Source organism: Myotis nattereri (assembly GCF_964212035.1).
Source record: "Myotis nattereri genome assembly, chromosome: 9".
Lineage (NCBI taxonomy): Eukaryota > Metazoa > Chordata > Mammalia > Chiroptera > Vespertilionidae > Myotis > Myotis nattereri.
The window spans coordinates 71,440,177-71,459,643 of NC_138084.1; the positions used below are offsets into that span (position 1 = coordinate 71,440,177).

General features: G+C 38.0%; 1 protein-coding gene and 1 pseudogene across 2 annotated transcripts in view; one reads left to right on the forward strand and one right to left on the reverse strand.

Annotated features, from left to right (window-relative positions):
• Positions 1-19,467, forward strand: part of GUCY1A2 (guanylate cyclase 1 soluble subunit alpha 2) — a gene marked incomplete at its 5' end in the record, with an annotated part of 274,517 nt that overhangs the window by 127,904 nt on the left and 127,146 nt on the right. The window lies entirely within an intron of this gene.
• Positions 1,394-3,349, reverse strand: LOC308524705 (heterogeneous nuclear ribonucleoprotein A1-like; annotated as a pseudogene). Its single transcript has 2 exons — positions 3,256-3,349; positions 1,394-2,347 (listed from the first exon to the last, which is right to left on the reverse strand). The product of its transcript is annotated as a heterogeneous nuclear ribonucleoprotein A1-like (transcript).

A 19,467-nucleotide genomic window follows, 5' to 3' on the forward strand; every position in this document is an offset into this window, starting at 1 on the left:
TTACCTGGAAAGGGTGAACAGTTAATTGGATAAGAAGGAGTTACCTTTTCTAATTGTAATAGAATGTCTTTGGTGGTGGTTTTGGATTGTTTCTAGGCCATGGAGTCTTAATCAGATATAAAGTCAGTGTGAGGTGCAATATGTGCCCTGGCATCAGAAGGGAAAGGGCTGTGTGTATAATAGATATTTATTGTTTTTGCTTATCTAGTATCTATCCTTTGTTTCTGCTGGTAATAGCCCCTTCCATTCTTTCCCTATTACAGTCCATGAGTTTTGTCCTTCCTCTAACCCCACTCTTCATGGCCAATTAGTGTCAGAGTAATGAGTTATGTAGTTGGCTTTTAACCTTGCTTGAGTCAATACAGATTAGGCCTGGGACTTTTGCTAGAGCTACTGGCATGAGGTGCCAACTACCAGGGTGATGAAACTGGTAGGATCTAAGTCTGAGGCGCTTGAAAGTTGGCATTAGAGAAAATTTCTGTTGTAGTGAAGCCAATGTAGAGGAAAGCAAAGCTATTAAAAATAAGAGTGTCTTAATCCTGGTTAGATTATTTGAACCTTAAATGCAACTAGGGCTGAAGCTGAAAAGTTTCCTAGCATTTTGGTTTATAAGGCAGTGTATTTTCTTCATTAGTTATGCTGATTTTAGTTGTGTATCTATCAATTTCAATCAGGAGTTCACTTTAATATCGTACACATATAACACCCAGAATCTCGCTTGGGCTCCATGGCCTCTTCAAGGTCCTTCTCTGAAATGTTGACCTTCTCCCTCAGTTTCCTCACCTTGTACTCTCAGCTTGTATTCTGAGCTGAAATTTTGGACTTCCTGATAATTTGCAGGGGCATAAAACTTTCTGAAAATGTGATATTATTAGTATTAGAACCAATAAATGTATTTTGGAAAATAGAATTTCATTGTCTTAATGAATCTTGAAACCTGGTTGCTGAATCCTTTCTCATATTTTTCCTGTTTATATAATTAGAGGAATGGACACGTGGTTGACTCCAATTTATCTATTGCCATTATGGATCACACCCATATTTCAGTAGTGATGTGAATCCTGGGGTAGTTATAAAGAATACAGAGACGGTTTTGCTATAAGACACTTAAAAGATTTTTTTAACACATGATATCCAATAAATTATAGGTTTCAGACATTACTACTAAAACCCTTTGTTGGAATGCTTTGCACTTTCCAGAGAAGAGAAACTGAAATAACCTGTGATACAATTAGTCACAAATACAGTCCTGGAGGATTTCGCCCATTCACAAGTGTTGTCTAACACACGTCTTCTTTGTAGCAGCAAGGCCCTGTCACCACTGTGCTTGGCTAGTTCACAAATCTGTTGCAACCGGTAGCTTCCCTGTCACTTCTCTGGCTCTCCTCTCCTGCTAGGCTTTGTTTCCGGGCAGTAATTTAAGCCTTCTGCTACTTCCATAGCTACTGCTGCTGGAACTGCCACAGCCACCTTGGTTTTGTGGTTTGGCAAAGTATTGGCTTCCATCACCATAGAGGCCAGAGCTTCTGCCTCCAAAGTTTCCTCCTTTCATGGGTCCAAAATTTGAAGATTAATAGCTATAATTGCCAAAATAATTGGAGGTTCTACCATCTTAAAAATTGCTTTTATCATTACTAAATCCATTACAGCCATCTATTTGCCAACATATCCACCGCCACCATGGCTGCCACCAAAGCCATCTCAACCACCAAAGTTTCCTCCGCAATCAAAGTTGTCATTCCTACAAAAACTACCTCCAAGACCACCTAGTTTTCAGAATCACTTTGACCTCTTGAAGCACGAGCCATCTCTTGCTTAGACAGGGCTCTCCTCACTTCACAGTTGTGGCCATTCACAGTATGGCATTTCTGAATAACAATCTTGTCTACAGAGTCATGGTCACCAAAGGTTACAAAAGCAAAGCCTCTGTTTTACTGCTGCCTCCGTCAGCCATGCTTTCAATTACTTCAGCTTTCCCATACTGTTCCAAATGGTCTCCTAGGTGACGTTCTTCAGTGTTTTCTTTAATACCACCGACAAGTATCTTTTTCACGGTTAAATGGGCACCAGGTCTTTGAGAATCTTCTCTTAAGACAGCCTTCTCTGGTTCTGTCCACCTCATGCGGCCCTGCATTCATGGCTGCTTCCTTGAGGATAACATAAATGCCCTCCTCAGTGGCATCATGACAAACCCAAAGCCTCTGGAGTGCTTGGTGTTTGGATTTCTCACCAGCAGAGCCTGAGAGAACCCATTGATCAACATAGCTCCTCAGACTCTCCTCACTCGTTTCAAAGCTCAAACCTCCCATAATGAGCTTCCACAGCTGTTTGGGCTTTTTGGGAGACTCTTAGAGATGATGACTGTGGGAGGAGAGACTCCAACGATGCTTACTCCATGGCCTCCACCAGCAGAAAGGTCTGATTTCAAGTTTTCTTTTTTTTTTTTAATAGTTTTCCATTCTCATCATCCCATACAACAAAGAGGCGGAGGGAGTTAATCCCATTATTAACTCTTAGTGAGAGCCAAGTTTCTTTTGGTGTGCTGAAAATTTTATGCCAATAATAGCTTCAGTCCTTTTCTTTTGAAAAAACATACATTTTTAACACAGATGACACTGAAGAAATATTTACAAAGTAACACTACCTGCTTTGAAGATCTTTAACAATATGATAGACGGAGGGAAGATTAAATTTTATTTTTAATATTTTTATTTATTTCAGAGAGGAAGGGAGAGGGGGAGAGAGATAGAAACATCAATGATGAGAGAGACTCATTGATTGATTGCCTCCTGTATGCCCCTACTGGGGATCGAGCCTGCAACCCAGGCATGTGCCCTAACTGGGAATCAAACCCAGGACCTTTTGGTCCATGGGATGATGCTAAATCCACTGAACCACCACAGGCAGGCAAATTTTTCTTTTTGGGTAGATAATTAGAATGCCTTTTAATTAACATCAGGCCTCATATGTTTGATGATTTTATTCCTCAACACTTATACCTGCTATTTCTGTATTAATTGGTTTTATATTAAATTTTACTGTATGCACAAAGGCTACAGTCTATTAGATTTCAAAGAGCTATTAAAGGTTAGCCAACACAATATCCTACTCAGTAGAGGAATGTACTCTACAACATTTTTTCAGCAAATATTTTTGATCACCTGTTAATTAGCAGACATCTTGCCATGCATCAGGGAAGGCTAAAATTAAGATAGCCCTTCTACCTCCCTGGAAGTGAACAGTCTATTGCAGTACCTTGTAGTAGAGGATAAAATAAATGTCTATGTTTGAGGTAAAGGAACCCTGGAGTAGGAGAGCTAATACAGGTGGCAGCAGCTGGAAAGGTCATTTTGAGGAGTAATATTGGAGCCAAACTTTGAACATGAAGCTTAGATAATAAAGAACATGCCAGATGAAACTGCACCATTGGTAAAGACTACTAATACAGGCTATGTGTGTATGTCAATCTGAGGACCTGAGACGTAAATTGGTCTTCTAGACAGCATGATCACCTCCAGAGTTCACAAAGCAGCAATTAAAATTGTGAAGAGTGCTTATTGCCAAATATTGTTGCCTATAGATTTTGCTGAGATTTGCCTCCACTTTTTTAAACTACATTACTTAAAATTAGTCTAATTGTTCTTTCACATGACCATGTTTCAGATATTTAAAGGTGTTTCTTTTTTACCTTCTAATCTCCAAACTTAAAAGTTCCAGTCATTTAACCTATTCATCCTGCTCTTCTTGCAACACTCCAGCCTCAGAATTGGGCTGGTCCAGTGAATAAGTAGCCTACCCTCTATGTAGCAATGTTCTGACCTTCTTCTGGATTCTGAGAGAGGTCTAGGTGCCACTTATGATTGTACTGACATTTTTTAATTTTTCTCACTGTTAATTACCTTATATTATTGGCATATATTGACTTTAAACTCCATAAATTGCTTTTATATGATCTACTACTGGGTGATCCTGCCCAATCTTGTTATTGTGCATGTGACTTTTTAAACCTTGGAACAAGATTTTACATATGCCCTGGCCGGTTTGGTTCAGTGGATAAAGCGTCGGCCTGCAAACTCAAGGGTCCCAGGCTCGATTCCAGTCAAGGGCATGTACCTTGGTTGCGGGCACATCCCCAGTAGGGGGTATGCAGGAGGCAGCTGATCGATCTTTCTCTCTCATCAATGTTTCTAACTCTCTATCCCTCACCCTTCCTCTCTGTAAAAAATCAATAATATATATATATATAAAGATTTTACATATATCTTTGTTCAATTTAATTAATTTTAATATAGGTCTAGCATCATTAATTGTAGAGATGCTTAAATTTTTATACTTCTTTTCTACAATGTCAACTCCTTATGTTTTTATGTGATTAATTATTTTTATTGGGATGGCATTGGTTAATAAAATTATATCAGTTTCAAGTGTACAATTCTAAAATACATAATCTGTATATTGTATTGGGTGTTTACCACTCCGAGTCACATCTCCTTCCATCATCATTTATTCCCCCTATTGGCTCTTCTACCTCCTCCCACCCCTCTCCCCTCTGGCAGTCACTATACTGTTATCTGTGTCCATGAGTTTTCCTTCCTCCTTCCCTTTCTTTTTTCTCTCTCTTTCTCTTTCTTTTTTTTTTCTTAATCCCTTCACCCTTCTCACCCAGCCCCCAACTAACCCATTATGTTTTTCAATCATGTGCAAGTTAGATAACCATACTTTAATACAAACTTGTGCTAAAATATAGAATTTCAAAGTATGTTTACAGCATCCTACAGCAGGGCACCATAGACCACCCATCAAAGTTGATAATATCCAAATATTCAATTGCTATGCTTTGGGAATTGGCTAATCATCCCTGAATTCACCTAAACCAGTAAATATTTTCCTATAATCCCAAGTCATAATGACTGTGTTAAATGTCTTTCTAAATCAAGTCCACTATGTCTTTGACTTTATCCAGATCAAGCAGTGTAATAACCTTAAAGCAAATGGAAATGGTGTTTGTTTGGCATCTTCTTAATGAATCTTTTTCCCAGAAGTCTCCATTTTGTTTTCTATGTGAATGTGACCGTATTTGGAAATAGCATCTTTGGAGATGCAGCCAAGTTAAGATGAGGTGGTTTGGGAGAGCCCTAATCTAATTGACTGGTGTCCTTGTAAGAGGAAAAGAAGAACAGGTACAGATGCACAGGAAGAATGACATATGACAACAGAGGCAGAGACTTAGTGATGTGTCTACAGGCATAGGGATGCCAGCAACAACAGAAGATAAGAGACATGGGACAGCTTCTCCCCTGAGCCTTTGGAGAGAGCATGGCCCTGTTAGCACCTTGATTTAGGGCTTCAAGCCTCCAGATATGAGAGAACAAATTTCTATCGTTTTAAGCCACGAGTTTGTGGTACTTTGTTTCAGCAGCTCTGAAATGAATACATCTAGATGTGTTACTATCCAGAATTCACTTGGACCCCTTTTTTGAAAGTAGACCAGCATATACTCCCCTTAATTCTTCTGACAATGTTTTGGTTCTTTATGATTCTACAAAAATTATTGAAGGTGGATTAATAATGACATTTTCAAGATATTTCAATGATGTAGGATACAATTTCTCTGGTTTTACACTTTATATCATTAGATGTTCTTTATCCCACTATTCACTCATTTAAATCTGTATATTGATTGCTTACTATGTATCATGGACTAAGGTAGTAGAAATTTACACTAATAAAAGACAAACATGCAAATTGACCATACCTTTGCTATGCCTTAAGTCATGCCCACCAGCCGATCAGAGTAACTATATGCAAATTAACCCAACCAAGATGGCGGCCAGCAGCCAGTGATGGAGGAAGCCAAGCTTTCTGCCTGCCACCGCCGGCTCTGAGCTCCACTCAAGGCAACAAAGTTTCGATTATAGAAGATAAATAAACCCCAGATACCTGCTTTCAGCCGGCTGTGGCCACAGAGCTGGAGTTAGCAGGATGCTTGGGTTGCCCCTGGCGATGGAGGAAGCCAAGCTTCCCACCTGCCCTGGCTGGCTCTGAGCTCCACTCAAGGCTACAAAGTTTCAATTATAGAAAGTAAATAAATCCCAGAATAAAAGAAAAAAGAAAAAAAGGAGAGGCTGGGAGCTTCTGTCGCCGGGGAGCTTGGCCAGCCTGAAAACGGCACTCAGCCCCTCACTCAGACTGGTCAGGCACCCCAGTGGGGACCCCCCACCCTAAAGGGGGTGTAGCCAGCCTGAAAACAGCCATCAGCCCCTCACCCAGGCTGGCCAAACCCCCATGGGGTGAGGATCCCCATTGGAGGGCTTGACCAGCCTGCAAACAGCCATCAGCCGCTCACCCAGGCTGGCCTGGCACACCAGTGGGACCCCCACCCTGATCCGGGACACCCTTCAGGGCAAACCAGTCGGCCCCCAACCATGCACCAGGCCTCTCTTCTATATAATAAAAGGGTAATATGCAAATTGACCCTAACAGCAGAATGACTGGGAATGACTGGTCACTATGACACACACTGACCACCAGGGGGCAGATGCTCAATGTAGGAGCTGCCCCCTGGTGGTCAGTGTGCTCCCACAGGGGGAGCTCTGCTCAGCCACAAGCCAGGCTGATGGCTGCCAGCACAGGGGTGGTGGCGGGAGCCTCTCCCGACTCCTCATTAGCACTAAGGATGTCCGACTGCATCTTAGGTCTGCTCCCTGCTGGCAAGTGGACATCCCCCGAGGGCTGCCAGGCTGCCAGAGGGATGTCTGACTGCCAGCTTGGGCCCGATCCCCCAGGGAGTGGGCCTAAGCCAGCAAGTGGACATCCTCCAAGGGGTTCCAGACTTCAAGCGCGCATAGGCCGGACTGAGGGACCCCCCCATTGCACAAATTTTTGTGCACTGGGCCTCTAGTATAGACATAATCTTATGGATACCTCAGTTTCCTCATCAGTAAGTGGGGATAATGGTGGTGGTGTGAGAATTCAGTGATACAGCATATAAAGCATTTAGCATAACCCTTGTTACATCATGGAAGATAGCTGCTGTAGCATTATAGTAATGTAGTGGTATGACTAATAATAAGTAGAAAGGATGTAACTATAATAAGGAAAATAAAAGAAGAGCTTATGGATAAATGAGAGTGATAAGCCAGGTAGAATATCAATACAGAGTATTGAAAGAAGGATACCTGTAATCCTAGGAGAAAGAAAGAAGAATGGGACTACCTGCAAATGCTTATCATAGCACCAGTTTTAAGTCTGGATACAATTGGATGTGTAGCACTAGCCTAAGCCAAAACCAATAATTAATTTATTAATTAAAACAAGAAGGAAGATTGAGGGAGCATCGAATGACATGGAGCTGTGAGAGAACAAGAAGCATTCTGGGAATTTAGATAGTAGATGTGTTAAGAATGCAGAGTCAATGTCAGGAAAGAGAGAGAGAGAGAGCTGGGGATGCTGGCCAGAGCTAGTTCATGATAGATCTAGAATGTCTTCCTGAAATTTATAGGCACCCATTAAAATGACTGTCAACCCCTTCAAACTTGAGTAATAAAACAAGCTCAAAGGAAAAGAAACAATAAAACCAAAACAAGTTGTTGATCCCAGTGTTGACTTAAATTATTTTATTTTAACCTTAGTTAGTTATGCACAAACATAAAAATGTCTAGAATTATCATGCATAAATGATGTAATAAAAACATATAAAAATTTAAATGACAAAATTCCATAAAACTGATCAAGTTCAATTTTAAAATGTGAAAATAATGTTTTTCTGAAGCTAAATTGCACCTGTTGTACTACAAGTTTATTTTTAAAATTTTCAAATTAGTGCTTTATTTCTTCTTAGTAATATCTCTTAGCTTGTCCATGCACCACTGATAAAAATAACATGCCCGTTGAACCCTTGGATAAAAATAAGCAACTTCTCTGAGATTGTCCAAATCTATCAGAAACCATTAGCTTATTTAATGATTTAATAAAATTTCATGAAAATCTATAACAGAAATATACTTCTTTGGCATTTAAATATTTGTAATCAGATAAGAAGGAATAAAAAGTATCATGCAAAGCTTGTCTATTTTACAAGAGTATTTAGAAAAATCGAATAATTCAACAAAAGTCATAGTTGTTTTTTTCCCAATTAAATTATTTAAAAACTGTGGCCAAACCAGTAGATTAACTTTATTAGCTATACTATATAGGTTTTACTACCATGTATCTGGTGCCAATTCTGGTGCCGTTTTTTCCTGTTTGAACCGCTGTAAAACCTTCACCATGTATCCTATAACATCATGTATTTGTGGATAGACTTCATTTGAAAAAATATTGCATTAGAGTGTTTTAAAACAAGACATCCTCTCTTCACACTGGTGTGGAATGGTAAAAAACAAGATTGAGGCTGTGACAGCAGGCTAATTCATATGTGTATGCTTCATTAATTTGCCTGTAAAGTGTTTACCACATAGTATCCTTTGGATGATGTTTCAGAAATAAATCATACTTTATTATCAAAAAACAACTAACATAAATATAGATGTAATTGCCTATTTCTGAGAATGGGCAGATATTTTGGCTTCCTAAAGGAATAGCCCAGTAGCAGTAGCCCCTTTTGAAAATTAGCTAAGTAATTTATATGGGGGAACTCAGTATTAGCTTTATGTTGAGGTGCATGGAAAGTAGTTTAAAGAAAGCTTTGTTAACATTTAAACTCAAGGGAAGGCAGTATGTATAGCTTATGGAAATTTAGAGGATAGATATGATCTGTGCTATCTTTCAAAATGAATTTCATGTATTGAAAGAGGTTTTAGTCCTATCAAGGAGTAGCAACTTAATTGATTGCTGGAGGTTGTTACTGAAAGATAAGATTCTTGTTATCTGCATTTCAGAAAAGACTGTCCCCTGTGTTCTTCCATAGAGAAATAGATAGCAATTCTAAACCACTGAAGTGTACACCACTGATACTATGCATTTTAATTGAGTGATTTGGCTCTTCACCTTAGTAATCATAAAGACTTGGAGCCCCATGGAAGCTCCTGATTTAGCAAGCAAAGAGAACAATGTCTTTATTACCCCAGGCCAAGTAAAACCTACCTACACAACCTACAGGACCAACTGCAGAATGACATTGGAAACTGGTGATTTTCAGTCACTCATCCACATTCTCTTTCTGTATCTAGCTGGGCATGGAAAATTTCATTTTTCCTTCAAATTCTTGTCAACTCATCAAAATTGGTCTTTAGTTAAATAGTAATAGCGATTTCCACATTCTCTGAAGCCCTATATTAAAATCATTAAATGACAAGTATGATTCCTTAGGGAATTTTCTTTAATTGAATTTTTTTCTGATAGGAGAAGTACCCTTTCATCCTCTCTCTTCTCTTCTCTCTCTCTCTCTCTCTCTCTCCCGCTCCCTCCCCTCTCTTCATCCCTCCCTCCCTCCCTTTCTTCCTCCCTCCCTCCCTCCCTCTCTACCTTCCTCCCTTCTTTCCTTCAGAGCTCAAAGTTGAAGTAGAGATAATCTAATTCAGCATTTTAGTTGGAGACCCAGATAAGTTCAACAGTTCCAGAGGCAGAACTACATCCTAGATTTTCCTGAACCAGGCCTTTTGGCACCAGGCGAACGACCTCCTTATAAGTGCTAATAAGAGTACAAACAAATGCTATAAGCCTTGAGCCATAGATGCTGAGCATTTGCTGTGTATAAGGTGCTATAATCAGTGTTGTGGAGGAAACCAAGGTGAATGAGACAAAGGTTATTTCTTCATGTAGTTTGCATTCTACCAAGGGAAATAAGTAGTATTTGTAATAAGTATCACCTAAAGAGTTGGTTTTTTTAAAAAAATCTTAGGTAAAAAGAATCAACTTTAGGGTTGTATTTTACTTCCCTCTCTTTTCTTCTTATTACAAAGCTCTTTAACTATAAGTTTGTCTTTGAGGCCCAGGCAGGGCCTGTGGGCTGACATAGTCAGGGTCAGCCACATCCACCTCAGTCTCTGGTCACACATAATTCACAAATGCCCCCAAGTTGGGAAAATCCCCTAACCCCTTAGTTTACAGAATATAGTATTTTCAAAAGAATTCTCTAGTAATCTAAAAAAGAGAGAGAGAGAGAAGCATAGAAACAAAGAACAGTTTATACTGATCATGTTTCTTGAATCAGTATAATGTTTCTGAAAGGGTGGTCAGAGATCTGTTTGATCAGAGCAGTTTACAAAGCCCCTTCCATGCCTGCCTTCTCTCGCGCCAAACCCTCAGGAAGTTACCCAGAGAATTTCTACCTCTGTTCCTCTCCTTATCCCAGTTTTTGGTCAAGGAAAGAACTGGAACAGAATTTTCCAGTCACTCTAGCAAAACTGTAGACTATAAAACTGTAGACATTAACTTCCTAAGGGAGAAAGCAATCATTACCTTTTTCTGAGTATTTCCAGTGACACAAACAAAAGTCTTAGCTATTTTCTTCATGCCTTCAGTGAGGTACGGTTCCTCCAGTGCTCACAGTAGAAACGGCTATTTCTTCCCCAAGATTTACATTAAGTTCAAGAGCTGTTCAGAGGGAAGAGAGAGGAATTTATTTGAGATGTGGCTAAACAATAACTATGATAATGATTACTGCAATAACAATATCAGCTACCACTTAATCTCCTTGCTTTTAGCAGAAACTAATGTATTACCTTTATTCTCTATACTTTATTTAATGCTTATAACAGTTATATGAAAGTCTAATAGTATTATTTTCATTTTACAAATGAGATGCTAAGTAATTTGTCTGAGGTCAGTAAGTAGAAGATATGTGGTTGCAACACACATCTCTGACCTCAAGCCACGCCATACATGCTTTCCACTATTAACAATGCATCTTTTGAAAAGGGATGGGTTGCGTGGGGCAGCCGATGCTCGCTCTGCCTTGCTTTCTCAGTGCACTTAAGGACATCCGTGCGCACTAGCACAGCAGCTTGCTTCCTTTTAGGAGGAAGAAACGGCCAACTGCGTAATTCCTCAATTTTAGTTTATTCTGTCTTTAAGCACAATTTTTTCTCCAGTGCTTAATGAGGAGGAAACCCAAAGAACATACTTAACACTTGCTTTTATAAATTTTCTTCTTTTCATTGTTAGTTTTATTTTACAGAAAATTTGGCATAAAAAAAAATCACACTACAAATGGTGATTTTGACTATATGCAAATTAGACTTCAATTTTAAAAAGTAGGGTAAAAGCTAATTTTAGATGATGATAAGCGTTGGTAAGAGACTAAAACAGGAAAATGAGCTAGAGCAAAGAAAACGGTTTTCTTTTTTTTTAACTGGAGTGATTTTCTCATATTCGATTTTGAGCATTTCATTTTTAATAGCTTGTTTGTTCAAGAAAAATGCAATTACCAAATTTTAATCTTGCCTGTGCAACATATAAAAGGAAACTCCAATTTTAAATCCTATCCTTCCACACACTTCTCTGCCTTCAGAGTCAGGGATGGAAAAGCAGGCCCGTTCTTGCTAACAATAGCTGTGACCACTCTCGATGACGTAGCCCAAACTTGCATCTGAAGTTTGGTGCTTTGGGGAGGGGAATTGTTCTAGGATTGAGACTTGATGGGCATATTTCTGACAAATGGCAAGTGTATGGGGAAGCAAAAGCTCCTACCAACAAAGAGACACCTATTCACATCAATATAGGGGGAAAAGAACACTGCTTCATTACCGGTGAACGCTACAGAAGAGTACATGCGTGTAGGTAGCCCTCAAAACCAGGAAGTCAGGATGACATGTCACACAAGTTATACTGCTAAGTAGAAGAAAATACAATAGAACTCCTATTTCCTCTGTTACATCTCAAGATAAGTTCCTAAGTTAACGCTAGAGCAGCGGTTCTCAACCTGTGGGTCGCGACCCCTTTGGTGGTCGAATGACCCTTTCACAGCGGTCGCTTAAGACCATCCTGCATATCAGATATTTACATTACGATTCATAACAGTAGCAGCATTACAGTTATGAAGTAGCAACGAATATAATTTTATGGTTGGGTCACAACATGAGGAACTGTATTTAAAGGGCCAGAAGGTTGAGAACCACTGCTCTAGAGGCATATGTTTCTGTTTCAAGCGGTGATGAGGCCCACACACCTGGAGAAATCTTTTCACTGTAAGATGAGACTGGGCTTAGTTCCTCCTTGCAGAGGTCTATTTTCATTCCAGTGAGTGAGAGCAAGGACTCAAGTCCAGATTTTTACCCGCAAAGAGACCCTTTCAAAAGGGAAAGAGAAGGCAGCTGCTTCCTTTTCCTTTATAAAGCAAAGCAAATTCTTCTTCATCTCCCTCTCCTCCTCCTCGTCCTCTTCCCCCCTCTTCCTTTCCCTCCTACTTCTCTTCTCTTCTCCTTAAATCTGTCTCTATAGTAAGAAGGGTGGCACTTTCCTTTTCTGATTTGTGACCTATCCCTTGGACTGGGGTCAAGCTGACATGAGGGTCAGCATAGATACTTTGAAGCTATTCATGATGGCATTATACATCTAGTGACAGCAACAGAAGATGCACGCTTTTAAATTTGTGGGTAGATTCAACCGTTATAACAGTCAGTGAAAGTACAGACAACACTTTCTCGACACAGCCAAGTATGAGAAAGGGCAATAACCTCTGAGATATCAAAATACAGGTCACAGAATCCATGTCTCCCACGAACTCTGTACAGTCTCTTCATGCATACGTTCTCAGCCCACCGCAGGTTAGATATAATGTGTGAAAATGTGCAAAATGGGGAGAGTTGCTTCTAATAGCAGCAAGTGTAACAAGCCTGATGTCTGTGGAGCTATACAGGAAACAACCTATAATTGAGAAGATAGGAACTCTAAGGATATGAACATCAAAATATGTACTTTATAGAGATATATAAAGTGCTGAGTTAGCTGTCTTCTATTTTTCTCTAAGAGCATTATTGTTACATGCAGTACAAAATCAGTGTTTATAATATTACATTAAGTTTTGAGAAACTTTTGGGGTGAGGGTGATCTGCATAAAATAGCAGAGCAGTGTATGTGCATATGAGAAGCTCATTTTAACCCACAATGTTAAAATTAAAGCATATTTTGGTATTTAAAGACATGAACTTAAGTAATTCACAAAATCTAGACATCTTGGATAGTAATAATAGCTACATTTATTAAAAGCTACATTTTGAGCACTTTACATGCATTAGCACAGCTATTTTCAATCAGTGTGCTGCAAGAATTTTCACAACATGCAATACCTGACTATTAGTTGGGGCACTGACCTCTTTCCCTTAGATGTCAGATAAAAAAATGACAACAGCCAACACAACAACAGCCACCTGGTGTGAGCGGATAAAAATTATACCTATTTTTTTTGTCAGATAGGCAAAAGATATAGTATATTTTTGGTGTGCTGCAGAATTTTAGTAATTAGCTTATGTATGCTATGATAGGGAAAAGGTTGAAAATCGCTGCATTAGCATGTTATTTGTATGCTAAATCAGATGAAACTCTTCCCATCTGAGCTAGATTATATTATTCTCTACCTAGTTTTATTTTTAATATCATTATTTTTCAGGTAATCTTATTTCATTTTAGAAAATGCAGGTCCAATTTTTTTGACCATGCCTTTTCATAATAGATGCTTTGTAAACTTTATGGATTTAATAATTAATTAAATTCATTTAAAAATTTTATTGGCATTATGTTTTATCTTGTAATTTATTTTTTAACAGGGGAGGGATAGATATGAGACTCTGTAGAACAGTTATATGAATTAAGTAAGCATGGATGGCTAGCTCAAGTTAAATATAGAACAATGTCTGCTATCTATTGGTGATAAATTGCTATTCTTTAGGGAAGTTTAAATATTCCTATTTTTAAAAAGCTTTAAAACAAGACTTAATTTAGATTTACTTACTTATTTTTCCCGTAGACTGATAGTGACTGACTCATTTTGGTGTTTTTTGTTTGTTTCTTTTTAAGTTTTATTTTTCAATTACAGCTTTGCATTGACTATTGTATTGAATTCAGTATTATTTTGTACTAGAGGCCCGATGTACGAAATTCATGCAAGGGGCTCGGCCCTCACAGCCTTGGCTTCATCCGGAAGGACGTCCTGAAGGTCATTTGACTGTCTGGTCTAACTAGCATATTACGCTTTTATTATTATAGATTAGTTTCAGGTGTACAGCATAGTCGTGAGACATCATATACTTTACAAAGTGTCCCCCCTGGAATTTACAGTACCCACATGGCCCCCTACATAGGCCTTAATTTGGATTTAAAGCTGCCAATTCTGAACAACTGTGGTTCACAATTAGGTGTCTGATAATTTAATTTTGATGTAAACACATTTATAGTTACTGCACTCTTACTTTTCATTATAATCTGAATTAGTTAAATAATTTTACATAATGTCAGTAGTAAAGTATTATGACAATAAAGTACAGCCCCTAGAAAATATGACAGAAGGAGGCCAGCACTAATTGTAATATAGACTTTTTAGATTTCCTAACTTACTTATGCTTATATGTGGTCAGAAAGTCCTCCACTGAGTGGCTGTGGCTTCAATAGATCATTTTTAAATGAGCTGTTTGTTATCTATGCAGATGACAGGTTTCTTTACAAAAGACTATTCTGTAAGTAAAAGGGCTTGGGATGTCTGTATTTAAATTTTGACCTCAAGAAGTGTGTGTGTGTGAACTTTGCACAATGATTTTGCTAGCTGTTTCCTAGATCTGGAATAACATTGGCTACCAATGACCATTGTCTGAGGAATGGTCCCACCAACCTGCATTTCATCTTTGTCTTATAAATTCTAGTGCTTCTGGTCTTCAGTCTTTAGGGGACCAGTCATCATAGGAACTTAGAATTCATTCTAAGTTCAGACAGATTTAGGTTAAAATTCTGGCTCTACTTCTTGATCATGTGTCCTTAGATATGTTTCTTAATCTACCTTACTGTCAATTTTCTAATTTATATGACAAAGATGATAATGGTACCTTTTTTATAGGGTTGTCTACAAGATTAACTTGAATAACTCACTAGAGTTGTGCTTATAATATACTTCGTGCATGATAATTGTCTCCATTATTGTGCCCTGAGTCCTTTAGTATAGAATTCTGCCAAATACTTTCAACTTCACAAATTGCTCCTCATGCAAAATGATCTTAATCTGGTTTTTGTGTCCTTCCAAATAACATTATTCATTTCTTCAATATAGCTGATAGAAATCGGGTAGATCTTAGAAGGAAAGCATTTTAATTATATTAATTTTTCCTGAGCTGTGAGTCACTGGTAGCCATAACCCTTCAAGCATTATTAGGTTTTTTAAAAAGATATTTATTATTTTTCTTCAATGTAATCCCTAATTGTTGAAGATGTAGGCAAGTAAGTAAATTGAAATACAGGTTATAGGTAATGTAGGGAAAAGGTACTTTTGTGGCACACTGTCATTCAGGTCTATTGGCATTACTTAGAGGCTTATCTTTGCTTCAGCAAGGAGAAATTTAATTTTCTATCACAGTTTTTTTTTTCTTTTCTTTCTTCCCTTTCTAAAGCATACATTCTCTAAAAAGTATGAAGTCTTTGGCAAAGGCAATAAGTCCCAAGATAGGAGGGAAGGGTTTGGGAAAGGATGAGGTGTATTGGAGGTTGGGAGAGTAAGGTATGAGAAGCCATGGTGGCTAATCTTATGTAATTCTCAAGCTTGGAGAAATAAGTACATTAATTCACTGAACACTAGGTTTGGACATTTAGGTAGATGTGTAGCAGTTTCTTTAACTAATTTTATAGGTAGTAAGTAGTCAATTTTAGGAGAAACACACGCATTATTTGAGATGGGCTTGTTTTCTTTGCGGGGGAAAGCTGATTTTCTCATAAAGAAAATTTAATTGGCAAATAGGGAAATTGGCAGAGCTTTGACTTCTACTTTTGGCAGTAGAGGGTTTAGAAGAAAGAGTAATGGGAAGGAAAAGGAGCTGGGTAACACACTGCTGCAGGTACTCCTTTTAGTACAGTGTGAACAGCACTGCAGTTGCCAGGATACTTGCCCCAGAGACATAGCTGAAGGTGCCAGGCATGCTTCTCAGATACTTAATGGAAATTTTGACTACCTGCAGACACAATTTTACATAGTGAGCCAAGAAATACTAAACATAATAGGGTAGAGTAGAATGGCATTTTCTGGTGATAAAAAGCTTTTACATTCATTATTTCACTTATTCTTAAAAAGTAATCCTTGAAAATAGGCAGAATGGATGGTTTTACCTCTAAATTACAGGCATAAAAATGAGATTATCAAAAGTTATATAGCTTCTTAATAGTAGAATCAGGAGAAAAACACATAGGTTTTCTCTATTTTCTGTGTTTCTTTCTATCACATTACTTTTATAAAAAGATGATAAAACAAAGCAATTTCCATACTTCACTGGTGAATTCTACCAACCATTTAAAGAAGAATTCATACCATCCCTCATAAGCTCTTCAGAAAAATAGAAGAGGAAGGAAAACTTCTGAAATATTCTATGAGGCTTGTATTATTACCTTGGTACCAAAACCAGACAAAAACATCACAAGAAAATAAAACCACAGACCAGTGTTATGAGTATAAATACCAAATCCTTAACAAAATAGTAGTAAACTGAGTGCAGCAACATATAAAAATATTTAGACAACATGACCAAGTTAAATTTATCTCAGGAATGCAAGATTTGTTTAACATCTGAAAATCAATCAGTGTAGTGCACCTTATTAAAGAATTAAAAGACAAAAACCTCATTATCATCTTTATAAATGCAGAAAAAGCATTTGACAGACCAACATCCTTTCAAGATCAAAATAGTAAGCTACAGAAGCAAACTTCCTTAACCCACTAAAAGCAATCTTGCATAAAACCACAGTTAACATCAAAACTAATGGTAAACGAATGCATGCTTCCCTCTTAATTTCAGGAACAATACACATGTCTACTGTCACTTTTTTCAACATTATACTGGAGGTTCTAATCAGGGAAATAATCTAAGAAAAAGATAAAAAAAAGGCATTCAAATTGGAAAAGAAAAAGTATAACTTCACCGCAGAACAAAAGACTCATGAAGAATGAGTCTGAAGGGATGGAAAAAATTTCCAGGCAAATGAAAAAAAAAAAGTGGGGGTAGGGGAGATAGCAATACTCATATCTTACAAACTAGACTTCAAAGTAAAGGCCTGACAAGAGACAATGAAGGATAATTCATGTTACTAAAGGGGTTGATAGTACCTGAGGATATAACTCTGGCAAACATATATGCACCCAATACAGGAGCTTCCAAATCTATATATATATAAACTTCTGGAGAATTTAAGGGAGAGATAGACAGCAATACAATCATAGGAGGGGATTTAACGCCCCACTGGCATCACTGGATAGATCTTCTAGACAAAAATATCAATAAGGAAACAGTGATCCTAGATGACCTACTAGATCAGATGGAATTAATCGACATCTTCAGAACATTTGACCCCAAAGCTGCAGAATATACATTCTTCTAAAAGTGCACATGTGATATTTTCTTTTTTAAAAAATATATTTTATTGATTTTTTACAGAGGGGAAGGGAGAGGGATAGAGAGCCAGAAACATCGATGAGAGAGAAAAAGGGACATCTGTAATATTTTCAATAATAAAGATAACTTTTTTAGAAAAAGCTCTTGAAGAAAACATGATATATGATTCCATTTATATGAAATGCCTTGAAGAGACAACTTTATGAAGACAAAAAGTAGATTAGACTTGCCTAGGGCTGAGGAGGAGGGAGAGAGGGAAAGGGACTGAGTGCTAATAAGTATGAGGGAATTTTTTTGGGGGAGGTGAAAATTCTAAAATTATTTTGTGACTAGAGGCCCGGTGCACGAATTAGTGCACAGATGGGGTCCAGCCGGCCCACCCCAATCAGGGTTGATTGGGCTGGGTGGCTGGGGGGAGGGGCCATGGGCAATTGGCTGGCCGGCTCCGCCCCCTGGTCAAACTCCCCAGTCAAGGGGACAATTTTCATATTAGCCTTTTGTTATATAGGATGATGATTGCACAACTCTGAAATCACTGTAAAATCCATGTAATTGTACACTACTTATTTTTTACTATAATATTTTATTTGCAATTTAAAAAAACCTGCTATTTTATCTGTAAATTCTGGGTAATGTATACATTAATGGCTGTGTTTTTTATTTTTTTTAAAAATCTCAAAATAAAATGTTAATAAACTTTTAGAAATTAATTCAGTATAACATACAGCCTTAAAGTATGTTGCAGAGTTTTGAATATATAATGAACATTTCATAACTTTTACAAATTTATATTATTACTATTAAATATATTTTTTAAGCCTTTGGAGAACAAAGTGGAAAGATTTGGCCTTCCTGGTGGGAAAACCACATGAGTAAAGGCACACTAAGAAGGAGCATGTTCAATTAATGAGACGTTGTCAACACCTGTGAATTGTAGCAGTCCTTCACACGGGATGTATTTCCATGAACCTTGTCTTTCCTGCCCATGACTCAGAACAGAATGCCCTGGGAGACGGGAGTCATCAAACAGGCCACCCCACCAAACAGGAAGGGCTCTGGTGGAGCATGGAGGATCCTGGTTCAGGGATGTTGCTAAGCAAGATAAGATAACTTGGGGAAGAAAAATAGTCACTCAATCTTTTTTTGATTTTCTTCTTCCTTTTTTAATGTTTTTTTTTTTTTTCCACTTCAAGAGGCGTGCCAAAGAAGAGTCTTTTGTAATTAAATAAGCTAGAATATACTATGTAATTTATTCTCCTCTTAGTCATGATATATATTTATTAGAATGTTAAAGGCTCTGAGGAATCCTGTTTCCTTTCTCAACCGAGTATCTCCCAAACTGATTAATAGTATTAATTCATAGAACTTACATTCATTTTGGGAACACTTTCCATCACCATTTATCCCCTCTATGCCTTCTCCCATCTTCCCCCTCCCTCCACCGCAATCACCACACTATTGTCTGTGACTTCTCTCTCTTTTTTCTCTTTTGATAAATCCTTCCAGCCTCCCAACACCCTCCACCCCACCAGAACTGTCTGCTCTCTGTCTATGAGTCTATCTCTAATTTGCTTGGTAGTTCAGTTTGTTCATTAAATTCCACATATTTGTGAAACAGATGGTGCTTATCTTTCTCTGACTGGCTTATTTCACTTAGCAGAATGTTCTCCAGGTCCACCCATGCTGTCACAAAGGGTAATTTTTCCCCTTTTTACAGCAGAGTAGTATTCCATTGTGTAAATGTACCACAGCACTTTTATGCACTTACCTACTGTGGACACTTGGGCTGCTTCCAAGCTTTGGCTATTGTAAATACCACTGCAGTGAACATAGGGGTGCATGTATTCTTTTGAATTAGTGTTTTGGGTTTCTTTAGATAAATTCTGAGAAGTAGAATCCCTGGGTTGTAAGGCAGCTCTACTTTAAATTTTTTAAAAATTCTTTATTA